The following is a 13973-nucleotide window of genomic DNA, read 5'->3' as shown; positions in this document are numbered from 1 at the left end:
GCTTGTTGTGTGGATTTATTAACATTGCTGCCCTTTTACTGCTAAGATCTTGGCTCGTGCCCGTGGACTGTTACAGTTTCCTTTGCATGCAGCGTATAGATTTAGTGATCTACAGCCTGTGACCATGTGAAAAAAAAGAAAGCAGACAAAACAGATGAACAAGCAAGACTTACCAACACCCTACACATGGGCAAAATTAATCAATGTACGTTACATGTTTTGAGGATTTAGAAAACACAAATTCAGATGTAAAAATATATGTTACATTAAAAAGTGCTGACAATTATATTTACTCTTAACGTGTCAACATTGTCATATATTTAGGCATTATTAAAACTGCAGTGAAACATTGTGCCCATAAAGACTGCAGTTATGTTTTAATATATCCAGTCGAACTAACGTTATTGTGTGGTGTCCTTGTAAGGCACTTTGAAGACCCATAAATGAAAATTTATCCTCATTTCTACGGAAGTAACATCCAGTCACACTTTGCATTAGTCGGCTCTATTATTCCCATTACAACAGCAATCTCTTATAATTTAAGTCATGCATAGTGTGCTGTTACTACTCGCGCATGAGTTTTGTAAGAGAGACATGGCCTTTTTTGTGGGCGCATCTTATGATAATGATCTAGGCCGCAATTTTTTCGCACGGTAACTTTCAGTCAAATTCACGGCCAATGTGTAAACAAAACAATAATCCACAGGAAGGTCATAGAATAAGCTGGGCTGATGGCCCATTTAAAAAGTAAAAAATATATAGTTTCAAAAAAGATACCACGGGTAAAAGAATTGTTTAAAAGCGAAACCAAATGGACATTTTAAGTAATTTTGGTCAGTTTATTTATGGCATTTTCAATTAATTTGGATAGAATGAATAAAAAAGAAAATGTCGATATAGGTCACAAGCTGCATAGATCGGCTCCACACCCCTCCCAACCACCTCACCCACAGCGCCCTTCCCTTCCACTGCCACCGCGCGCAGCGTCTGAATGCTTCAGGGGGTGACTTTCTTCAAAGCAAGTAAAAGAAGCGCCGATGTGGCGTGTTATACAGCTATTCCAAAGATTTCATAGAATCCATTCGAATTCACAATTTCCGTGACCACGGTAACCCTCCGCGACAAGATCGTAGCCCCGGTTATAGACACATGTTCCTGAACGCAGGTTTCCATTATTTACTTTTCTGCATCTTTCATCCTGAGATGAAAGCCATCCTCAAATAAGTAATATATATATTTTTTTAAATCTTACGTGAAAAAAAACGCAGACATCCATGCTGCATAGGAAAACTGCATTTGCATCAGATGGCATGAAAGGGCATGCTCATTCCGGCCAGGTTGCACGTGGCACCTTATTACTCTTGCCACAATGCACATCGCAGCCAGGCCGTGTCTCGGAGCATTTTCCATACCACCGATCAAAGAGGGAGATGACGGTGCTATTTGTCTCAAACAGCACAGCACACACTTTGACGTACCTCTGCCTTCGTCAAGGGAAGGACAGCTTTACCACTCGTATCAAAGCAGGCCATTTGCCGTGAAAATAACAAATAGGTCATATGCAATTCAATCACTAATCTGACTGTCTTCTAGAGAGACAATAACTATATCGAGCTGAAATAATGCGTGAAGCAGTGTGTTTTGCCATTGAATGAATTCACGTGTATTTAATAATACCAGACAATTTAATAATACCTTTTTATTTAAATCTTTCGTGACTGCAGGGATTCATATTCTTGGTTCTTTCGGTAAAATCGCGTAGAAGGGAAACAATAAAATAAAACAAATATAAAACAATTAAATTCTTACGACGTTTCGACTGCAACACAAGCAATCATCATCAGGTGTGAAAACACACACACAAATGTGGTTGTCGCCTGATGTAGCTAGTTGTAATTACTGGCAAAACGTCGTACTCAAATTTGAAATGTTGTGGATTTACTCTCCAACACACCGGTGTGCTACCCTAGTAACGAATTGGCATGTTCTGTTTACATGACAAACCTTACAAATTGGCTTTGTCGGGTGGTGGCGGGTTTAACGACACATTTATATTTACACAATCTAACCCAAAAAATATCTATTATGGATATTAGTAAACAACCACATACACTTAGCATGTGTAGTAAGTTCAACTGAGTCACAGACGTTGTCTTGGGAGCAACACTATTTATTCAATAAATCAACACAATATAACACAACCTACAGTTGGGTGTTGAATGCTTATCTAGCCACGCTACGGCAGAACTAGACACGGTTCGCTATCCCGGCCCGGACCACGAGCTGGGTCCCGGACTGCGTAGCTAGAGGCTTCTTTTACCCAACGTGGATCTTCATCACCAGCAACACGAAGAACCCCGAGCCCCTCACGGAGCCCCCGTTATATCGGCCTGGGCTGGGGCTGGCTCCGCCCCTCACCCCGCCCACCTTCTAGATCTCTCCGGCTCTTTCCCGAAGGCTCCCCGAGAGCTATTTTAGACCACCTGACCACCCAGCGGCTCCCGTCCACCGGTGCCCTCCCCTCCAATATAATCCGGTCACGTGTTGGCAGGTCACCCAGCGTATCATGCCCCAACGTAACCCTGGCTGGCTGACACTCCCTCTCGCTCCCTCACCGGGAGCCCACACTGCATACTGCTCGCGGTGCCTCCGCGCTGTCCAGCGCTCACGCAAGCCCCGCTAGGGCTGGTGGTACTCCGCCCAGTAAGCGGGCTACACATAATGCCAACACATTATCCGCCGTGGCTTCGTAAGCCCGGCACCACACAGTGGCAATCACAGTCACTACACATGTACAAATAAATATAGAGAATGATGTTTAGTGACATGAATACATCATATCTAAATTACATGCAAAGATCCACTTGCAGTCGATTTCAAGGATCTTTGACAAAAAACAGCCATTTGGCAGTGATGTGCACTGCTTGTCTGAACAGCCACAGATGCATCACTCTAATGCACCTGCAGAGGCACGGGCCCTCCTCTGATGTCCTCTGACAGTTGCTGGCTTGGCATCAAATTGTGGCCATTGGCATGAGCGAAGAAGCCAATGTGACAGCACGGCTGCTCAGCAAGGCCTGATGAAGAGAGAGAGAGAGATAAAAGCTTTGTTGCTGCCTTAACTGGCAGTCCACATTGAGCAGTGAAGAGGAGCAAAGAGATCTTTAAAGAAGTACCGTAATACCCCGCTTTACGTCGGGGATGCGTTCCTGAAGGGTGTTATTTTTTGAACCACCGAATGTTTGAGTCCATTTAAATTAAAAGAAGAAGTAATTTCCATTACGTCGACATAAAATGTAATACTTGGGCAGAGGTGCCATATGTCACGCCTGTTTAACTATTCTCCCTGTGTGCACATGCCATCTTCCAAACGGGCATAATGCGTTTGATTTGTGCTTTGCTGTTACATTTTTTGTAAACAATTTTTTTTATGATTACTTGCAAACGTTATCTAAAAGAGAGGAATGTACAATATATCAGCCAGACGAAGAAACCACAGACATGAAAGTTAAAATGTTATAAAATAGACTTTGGGAATAGCTAAAAAAACTAATTTAAAATACAAAAATCTGCTTTCAGTGGTGTTGATTGTGAAAACGGAGTTTTGCACATAAGAAATGTTGCTGGAGGCAAACACGTTTCAGCAAAGATTAATCACGATAAATAAATATCCTCACTGCTATGAGTGGTAGCCCAACATAAGTTATACGTTTGTAAAAAAACAATTGGTAAATGTTAATGTCACTGGGCCGCATGTGGAACTGATATACATATTTTATTTCCAGTAAAATGTCATGAGAATGTTTTACAACTCAAAATATATTTGAAAATCAAAGGTTAATACGTTATTTTCAGTAGTGTTAAATTATAGCGCAAACTTTATTTTGAAAAATTAACACGTGAAAACAATACACATTTGCAAGAAATGTTAATCTTCGGAGGAATAATGTAACAAGGCCTCGTATGACATCCAACCAACTTATGTTGTTATTAAGCCCATACATCAAATATATTCTGCCCGTCAAATCACCTGCGCACTGTACATTGCGAGAAATGCTATAACGACTAAACATTCACTATCTGGAATGGGAACAGACTTAATGACCCAACGGAACGAGGGCATGCTGTGATGTTGTGTGCTCGCTACATAGCACCCGCACAGGGCTACGATTGCATTTTGAAAAGTGTCTTTGCTAAAGCAAACTCTTCAAGGATATGCGGTGACCCAAGCTATAACCTCCAATCGATATGAGTGCCCCTCTTGTAAAAAACATAATAATACTCCAATGCTCCGTGGGAAGCTCACTCGTAGAGGGAAAAGAGATAGAACAGATGTTCTTCAGCATTATTTCAGTGGCCCATGCTCTCACTCAAATTGTTGTGTTTTCATATGTATTTTTTTAAAACATGGCTCTCACTGTGGATTCAAATGCGAAAAAGACCTTGAATTCATAAAAAAAGAGTCTACTTCCAGGCTGCCTTGCCTACAGAGATGCAATTAAACTGACAGGATTTCTGAATGCCATTTTCTTTTCTTTTTTTACACAGCGGTGCCATAGCCCCTGGCTAACACGCAATGCAATGGAACAGTAAACACAGAGGGTAAAACTTATTGTAGAAACACAGTACCAAAAATCATGTCCTGAAATGATGGAGCACAACTATGCCATTCCAGGAAATGGTTTTTAACATTGCATTTTCTTTTTTAAATTGTAAAAGAAATATATTTACAACAGGATACAATGCGTAAAAACTTACTGTGGAACAATGTGCATATGTTGTAGTAGTTTTAATGTTCAGTGCTATATGTAAAACATTAATTTTCATGCAACACGACTCATTGTTCATTGCATACAATTCATTGCATTCATAATACCAATGTTCCTCTGCCGGGAAATGGAGCTGTCCCCTACTTTGCTCCTGAAATCCATCAATGAGAACCCAGTGGTTCAAATGATTTAGTACATCTGTGCAGTATCACATTGGACCAGAGGAAGAGGTATTATCAGTAGACCACATGAGTCATTTCATCTGGCACAGGTCTCGCTCAAAATTAATTTCACCGCGGGTTTCTATTCAGCTGGGTTTATATTTAGAAATGAGAGGCAGAGTATGGCTTACCATGTTATGCCACGTATCTTTCGGGAAAGGTCAAACAATAAGCAAAATTACAACTTTTTATTTTATCTTTAAGATTAGTTTTTTTACAGTTTCAACCAAATTTTCTTATTTGCATGTTATGCTTGAAAGGCTTTTTTTCGAAATGTGTATTAGAATCCATAATAAGCGTAGTTCATGCATACTGATGTGCAATTATAAACAAATTAAATAACAAAAGAAAAAAAGGATGTACAAACATTTTTAAAATTGTATTCAAAAACTTAGTGTACACAGCTGTAAATGTGTTCATTACAGAGCTTCAGGGCCATGCGGTAACCAGGCCGAACCTGGGAATAGGATAATTGCTTTTGGTCCTGAGCAACATTTTACGGGGGATAACAGCATTTTTGAAAGATTTATGAATTGCATGTTTACAAGTAATTAAAGAACACTCCCTACGGTGCATTTAATCTGCCGGCCTTCGTGCAGCACATGAATGCATACAACGGAAAACACGGTAGCGCAAGTGTTTGTTTTTGGCAGAAAGGAGGTTTGTCAAACAACTCTTGAAAATGTATGGTAACTTTTGTTGTTGTTGGGGGAGGGTTTAAGATTTGGACGAATATTTGCCCGAATGCGGCATTCACGAGCAAGTACAGCTGTCTCGGCAAAACAAAGTGGATTCCCGCACGTGACACTAATGGCTACAGTGCGTGCAAGTTTACACCATTGTCATTAGACATTCTGTTTCATCTCAAGAGCAGTACATATCCATACATTTTATATCACAGCCAATGCAAACGCTGCATAATGGATAGCAAATCCGAGATGCTCGATGTTTTCAACCATGAGTATGCACGCCTTTGTATCCCCGGTCCTGTTGCAGACAACGATGGCATGATCGTTATAATGGCCAATGGGAATGAACTGGTGGGGAAAATAAGCGTGCAGGCTGAGAAGTTCGGCTCAGGATGAATATGAAGCGCAGAGGTTGCGCACAAGTTTGCTCAACAATTGGGGAGATGTGTCTGTGAGACGCGACTGGCAAGCACAACGGAGGTATGCGAACCTCGGGGCGGCTGTTGAAAGAGGGCCGGAGTCCACAAAAAGGTGCGAACAAAGAGGTACATGAGAGCAGATTGGAGTGCTTTTGTCAAAGTGAACTGATAATGAGGAGCGGCTTCACCGATGTGCCTCAAACGTGCGTCACTCAAAATGGAACAAGGGGCCGTCCATAAATGACGTCACGCACCTGGGGGGGGGGGGGTCAGACATTTGTGACGATGTGTGACGAGGGGAGGGGGGTGAGAGATGTGACGTCACATCAAAATGCGCAACTTTAAATATATATAGACAACACGTTCTACTTAATTAAATAGACTTTGTAATAAATATATTCTCCTACAACATCAAAGTGCAACGCCACATTAAATACGCACTACAATGACAATAGTTTAAAGCGATTTGAAGCATGTTTAAAAAAATGGGGGGTGGGGGGGGCAGAGCTTTGTGATGTCATATTTGAGGGGGTGGGGGTCTGACTTTTTGTAACGTCGTGTGACGATGGGGGGGGGGGGTCAAACATCGTCCAAAATCGCGTGACGTCATTTATGGAAGGCCCCCAAGCACTGAAGAGTGTGCAAGTGGAGCGTTGCAATTACAATAATATCGATAAAACAAGAATAAGAGAATATTCGCCAAGTTAGGAAGACCGTGCTGACTCGCACGAGTGCCGGTGTGTCGGCCTGGCCAGGCATGACAGCCGCTGGTCTCGGCTAACGATCGAGGGTGCGGCTAGGGCTGAACGATGAATCGATTTTAAATCGAAATCGCAATTTGAAGCAATGCGATTAGCAAATAGCATAGGCTGCGATTTTTTGCGATTTGAAAAGTCCTGTTACTTTCTTATTGGAATTTTTTCATCTTTTTATGATTATAACTTTATTTATTTAACTTAACAATTGTTATATGTTTGTTCTATTTCAACTAAAACATTTAAATAAATACATGTTGGAAGCAATTCATATATTTTAAGTTCCCATCCTTGCATTCGAATTTCTAGAGCAGTTCATATTTTGATGGTATCATGTGGTAATGCTCCATCACATGTTTTAAATCTATTACACAGTGAATATTGAACTGAAGCTTGACTTATACAAATTAAATCGCAAATCAAATCGCAATCGCAATATCTGTCAGAAAACCCGCAATTAGATATTTTCCCCAAATCGTTGAGCCCTATCCGTGCAGCCCAAGGGGGTTGTAGGTGGAGCATTGACGCCAGCTCCTGTGCAGGTGCCAGAGATGGGATTGTGAGAGACGGCATCGAGTCAATCCTCGGGTGGATTGAAGCGTTCCTCCAGCAGTGGATCACTATTCATGTTGATGGTGATATATCTGCAGCAGTATATCGGTGGGCATTTACAACTCGGTTGTGTGTTTAATTGATGCCAATCGCTGATCGTCAATTGCACACGGGAAGCGGAAATGTACTGGTGTTCATTAACAAGCGTAAGATAGTAACGATGCAATAGAGCAATGTTTTGCCGATGAACTCAAATATTAATAACGTTTGCGGAGTGGTTAAAAATGAAAACGATGTCAACTTGGGAATAAATTATATTTTCATTTCTTACTCACGTCATTCATTATTTTCTTGCAGCAGCATGACCAAGTGGGTAGCCATTTTATATCAGCAGAGTGCTTTCTTATCTTATAGAATAAAGCAATTTATACTCAATAATGCTCAATTTAGCAATGGATAATATCTTTAAAAAAAATATCACAGGCACATTTGGACTTAATCTTGTAATGGCTCTTTGATATTTAATTTACAGCAGATGATCAACTTTAAGAATGCCCCCACATAATGTCTGAGTGAATGTGAAATTAAAACTGATAATTTACCATCCATAAGACGAGCACGATCATGACACTCTTAGTTGGTTAGGATGTATATAGCAAGTATATTTATAAACAAATAATAATCTACAGCCATTTATGAAAAAACTGCTGGTTGAAGGCCTCCCCTAGTTGTGGTTACGGGGGTTGAGGGACCATACTTCACCACGCTCACAAGTGAAGTTTGATGAAAAGGGGGTGAGGGGTTATGGGGCAAGGATGGGTAAGGCGGGCAAGACCAGTTCCGTTCTGATATCAATCACCACCTGATGCTAGCAGTGACCAGGAATTGAACCCGGCAAGTCGGGTTAATAGCGCAGTGGGTCAATCACTGCTAAATAAATTATCGTGACAGTAATATTATTTTTTTTATCAAAGTTGGTTATTTTATATTTGGCATTGGACAACTTTGTGCGTAAAAAAAACAATGGGATTCTTGAGATAGAGTGCCTATCAATATACCACTTAACCTGTGCAGAAAACTGCCAAAATTACTCGAAAAGCAACTTACTAGATGACACAACACGTCATTGTTAACTCTTTGAAAACCCTTTGGAAGCACTATCAGTTGTACCAACCCATTTACTTTCGTATGTTCCACTCAGCAGGGTCGATTTATTTTCCAACACAATCAGCAAACATACTGCAGAGACAAACAGCACCATGCTTTAATGTATATTTATGAAAGTATATTTTTAAATCAAAATTTTCCTTTTCAGGTAAAAAAACATAGAATGATGTATTCTTGAGGCTATACCCATTGTATCTTCATAGCATGGTTGTAAAATTACTTTTATTTTAAATTTCATGGGCACACTGGGAATGTATTGCCTGTTACTAATTGCACCGTGAAATTATTCTATATCTAGTGGCATTTCCAGTATCAAATGACCTCGGAGAGTAGGAAAGGATGAAAAAGGTAAGTATTAATGGAAACTAAACGTGAAAAATTTCCTTTTAGGGTCAGTAAATTATACCATTGGTAATTTAATAACTAGCAGACCAGTTTGGGGCCAGTTGTGTTAATTAAAAATGTGTTTTTGCTTTTCAGACACGAGGAGATGAATTGTTGGTTTACATAGCGACTTTCAGAAAATGTAATCACGAGCCTGCTCTGTTATGCTAATGTAGTGTTTTTTTTGTCATTAGCACGTAAACAAAAGATAAATTAAAATAACACGTCAGATGTTGCGAGTAACTTTTAGTTTCAATTTGCGATGAATCGTGGAGGCAATGAAACATTCAGGGCCTTGTTTCTAATCGATTGGAAGAGTGCCACAAACTATTACTACTGCTGCATTCATGGTGTTGTCTGCTACTTGGTCTATTACTTCAAGCAATAGAACAATATCATGTCCCCGTAACCTGAGAAGTCCATGCATAGCATATGGCATTGCCTTTAAATTTATAGCACATTTAAAACTACAATCTCGCAAGCAATCTTTCACCCGAATGCGCCTGTCCTGGTGTGCAGAACTTGCACATGGCTTAAAGAATTTCAACTTGTAATGCGGCTCACAGTATCGCTCACTCTCGTCGAGAGAGAACAGCTCAGAGCCACGAGGAACCACAGGCAGGCAAGCGGGAAGGCTGCCTCGCGATGAGCCAGCGCCAACAGTTGCCCAGGCACTGCAGTCCTCTATATATTAAGGTGTTAATAATTCATAATAAAGGTTTTTGGGTTAGATCGCGTAAGTGTAAATGTGTCGTAACCCTCCGCCACCCGACACAGGAAGGAATTTGTCACGTTAACAAAACGCCAATTAGTTACTACTTCAGCCCAACGGTGTGTTGGAGAGATAAATCCACAACATTTACAATTTGAGCCTACGTGTTAGACTTAATCATTGTTTATACGTGGGAGGAGGCTGGAGCACCAGTTTCGTTCGAGGGGGAAACACTCTTTTCTAATACGTAGGTCGTCCGAGTTCCAAATGAAGCTCACGATTCCAGTTCCAAAAGAAGGGCCCAAGCACCTTCGGAAGACCGTGCCGACAGCGCATCAAGGAGAGAAGCTATCTTCAGCCACCAATTTGCTCAGCGTCTCAGCCAAGCCAACTGTGCTGCTAAAATGTAAAAAATAAAATTTTCCTTAAGCCACAGAAACCTTTGCAGTCAGCAGCCTGCATAATTTGCATATGGACTGCCTAAATTCAAGTGACCACAGCAAAGGCAATTCCAATGTTCCATTCTCTCTCCCCCCCCCCTCCCCTCTCTGCTGTGTCCTCATTCAGAACACATCATCCATGCCCCCAGTGATGCTGGCCCTTGGTTATTTGATGCTGATGGGACACATTCATCACTTTCAAAGCCAAAGGAGCAGCACCCAATCTTCCCCCCAGGCTAATTGTATTCACCTCAATATGTTATTGCCTCTTGTGCATGCAGATTTAATGTCTTTAATATGGTTATATGCCTTCAGTGGAAAATCACTCTTTTTCATGTCTTCTGCTATCTGATTTGATACCTAATATTCAAAGGTCAAGCGAATTAGTGTTATAGCATATAGAAGAATGGAAAACGTGTTTCAAAACTAGGAGCAATGTTGCAAGTGTCATTGAGCGACAGGGTGGCACGGTGGAAACAATTGTGCCTCGCAGCTGTAAGTGCCTGGGTTCAATTTCTGACTTGGGAATCCTTCTGCTGTGTGAAGTTTGTACTGTATGTTCTCCCCCTGTTCTGCATTGATTTCCTCTGCGTTCTGTTTTCTCCCATAGCTAAATGAACGTACAATGGAACTGATATTGGCAAAATATCAGTTCCATTGTTTGTTTAGAATAAAGGTTTTTTCAGTTAACGCGTAAATATAAATGTGTCGTTAACCAAAAACCACCCCACACAGCCAATTAGTGAAGTTTGTCTTGTGAACAAAACGTGCCAGTTAGCTACTACTTCAGCACATCGGTGTGATGGCGAGTAAACTCACAACATCTACAATTTGAGTACAACGTTTTTCTGGTGATTATAACCGGCTTCATCAGGCGATTTGCCAGAATTGTGAAGAAGTCGTCCTGTTTCCGGTGTTAAATAGAGTAAGATGACGTCATCACGGTGAGCCTACGTGTAACATTGACATTGTATGTGACCTGCAGATTTGTTTAATTGGGACTACAAATTGTAAAGTCACCCGCTAATGTAAAAACACTTAGCAGGACCCTCTTGAAAAAGAGTTGATACTCAGTGAGGTTTTCCTGGGTAACCAAGCATAAAAAATTACAATAATGTTTGCTTCGCTGTACATAATAGAATTAAATAAAACTAAATTTAATGCGTAAATAAAATAAACTGATATGGAATTAAATAGTGATGCAAAAGTACTGTTTGTGAAATATATTTTATTGATCTACTTTTGGCCAAACAGACATCTTGACAACATCGCTGCAATATATTGCCTTGCCGATTGTCCTAATTCTTGGCAACAGCGACTTGGGTGCATTTTTTTACCCAAAAAAGTGCGCGGAAAGAAAATGTGACAATATTTCATCTGGACCCTGTAAACATCACACGGAGCATTTAAACATCTGCGTCTAAACCCGTATGTCTAATTTTTTCAATGTAATCTTATCAATTTCATGGATTTTTTTGGGAAGTGTATATTCATCAAACATCATCTTCAACCGTTATGATGAATTAGTGAATTAATGTATTAATTTACCTATATATCTCCGATTAGCACGGTTGGCGACGCACCGTGCCGATTAGCACGGTTGGATATGTACGATGTGAAATGAGTTCAGCATATATGTGCATAGGTACTTTGAAAGGTTTTTTTTCCATCAAGCTTACTGCTAAAAAAAAAATACTTTTTAAAATGTTTCAAACAGTGCAGGTTTTATGGCCCTTCAAACTGGCCTGTACATTTGATTCGCATTTGTCTTGAAAACTGGTTTTCAAGATCCTGAATAGCGATATTGATCATTTCACAAACCATTTTTGATAGGATGCCATAGTGACTTGTTAAACTGATGTTATCGTGCGAGATAGGACTCGGAAGTAATATCCCCGGAATATCAATGTTGTCGGGCTCTTTTCATGGCAATCACATTCAATATTTCATATTACGGTTCTGAGCATCACAACAGCAAATCTTCTTCGAAAAAATATTGTTTGAAATCTTTGCAAACAAATAGCACAGTTGGTTACCTTCATACGCACACTCATCAATTCTCAATATTTGTAATTTATAGATTTAAAAAATACATGCCTGTGTGATGTTTTAACCCAGTATAATTTTAAAAACGTAATTCTTTTATACTGAACGTTGAAGAATTTACAATCTAGTAATGCATATGGCCGGGACAAAGTGTAAATGTGAGCAATTGGGAATTAGTCCGGGAGGGGTGGTGGAGTCATTTTCTTGGGAGATTAGAGAAAGTCCTCATCGCTCCCAAGCAAGATTATGTGACGAGAAAAAAAAACAATTATTTGCTATCATTTGCAATAATGCAATGATTAAAATGTGTCAAGTAGCCACTGAGAAAGATGGAATTATGATTTAGTGTTTCAAACTGCACGTCATTTCTCTGCTTTACATCAGGGCAAGGTATCAGGATAACAGAATTGCAATAGTGCAATGATTAAACATTGCAATAATGCGATGATTTAAAAAAAAAAGTGTCAAGTAGTCACTGAGAAAGATGGCATCCCGATTTAGTATTAGCCAACTGCACGTCATGTCTCTGGTTCACATAAGGGCAAGGTATCATAATAAGAGAATTTAGCATTCCTGCGTTGAAAAAAAAAACTGAGTGGGAAAAAACCTTGTTCCAATTTCACCAGGATTGCTAACTAGCTCGTACTTTACAGAACTTTTTTTCATTTCCGTACTTTACTCTTATTGTACGTTGTGTCGCGAGCATATTAAAAAAGAGCCTCATTGCCATCGCTTTTAACACTTAGCCTTTGTGCCAAGTTCAACTCACAATAAATCAATATCAATTTGCTCACTAACTACATCTGAATATGTCATGGGCAGAGCGAGTGGAGTGTCACAAGATTGAACAATACCGATAGCATTGCATATAATGCTCATACTGACGGCATGGTTATATGACTTATTGCTGATCACATATGACCTATTCAGCAAATGTGCTGTTGTACTATATTGCAGGCACATGTATATTCATTGATAATATTTTACTCCTTTCATATGAACGTGCCCCATGCAATTCATGTCGAGATCACGAGAATCATATATCCTGGCCGCAGTCATATATATATTCCCACCTCCTCCGAGCCACATTATCCATCTACCACGCCACAAGCTGTCTGGAACGTATAAGTGTTATATTCTACCGCCAGACCACGATCATGCACGAAGCACCAAAGGGCATGGATTTTGTGGCCAACACCCGCGCGCGATCATTAGGTGTGACCACCACTCTCTCCCCAGGAGTGGCCTCGGACAGTTTTGCGTTCGCGGATTGGCTGGGCAGTTAAGGCCATTCGTGGAGGACGTCCTGAAAAGGATTCTTACAAATTGCCTCTGCCAATTCCCTGGGACTCGGTGCGCTCCCGCCCTCCGAAACAATCAATACATTTCACAAATGTACTCAATCATGGGTGCGAGCAGCTGGGTAAGTTTTGAATTCAGGGGCGCTGTCATGCATATGAAAACCACGTTTTCCAAGCGAGGATTGTTGATGCGTCGCAAGACTGGTGGAGCTCCGGTGCAGGAACATCTAGCGGCTTAGACAAAAAGGGGGATGCACCCCCCCCACCCCCCCAGCGGTCACTCGGAAATTGCTATCGCGATTGACGGTGCATCATCGCAAACTATCGGGTTTCATCTTCAGATTTTTGTGGCTGTCAGCAAGGAATTGCTTTTTTTTTTAAACATCTCTACATAACTGAGGCTTTTTCACGGCCAACTTTATGACTGAGACAGCGACTGTAAATGTAGTATTTTGTAAAAAAAAAACCGCATTCCTCGGGTCAAATCTGTTACCATTCTTTGCCCGACCGCTCAAAAC

Source organism: Lampetra fluviatilis, chromosome 12 (assembly GCF_964198595.1).
Source record: "Lampetra fluviatilis chromosome 12, kcLamFluv1.1, whole genome shotgun sequence".
Classification (NCBI taxonomy): Eukaryota; Metazoa; Chordata; class Hyperoartia; order Petromyzontiformes; family Petromyzontidae; genus Lampetra; species Lampetra fluviatilis.
This window is presented reverse-complemented; position numbering follows the sequence as displayed.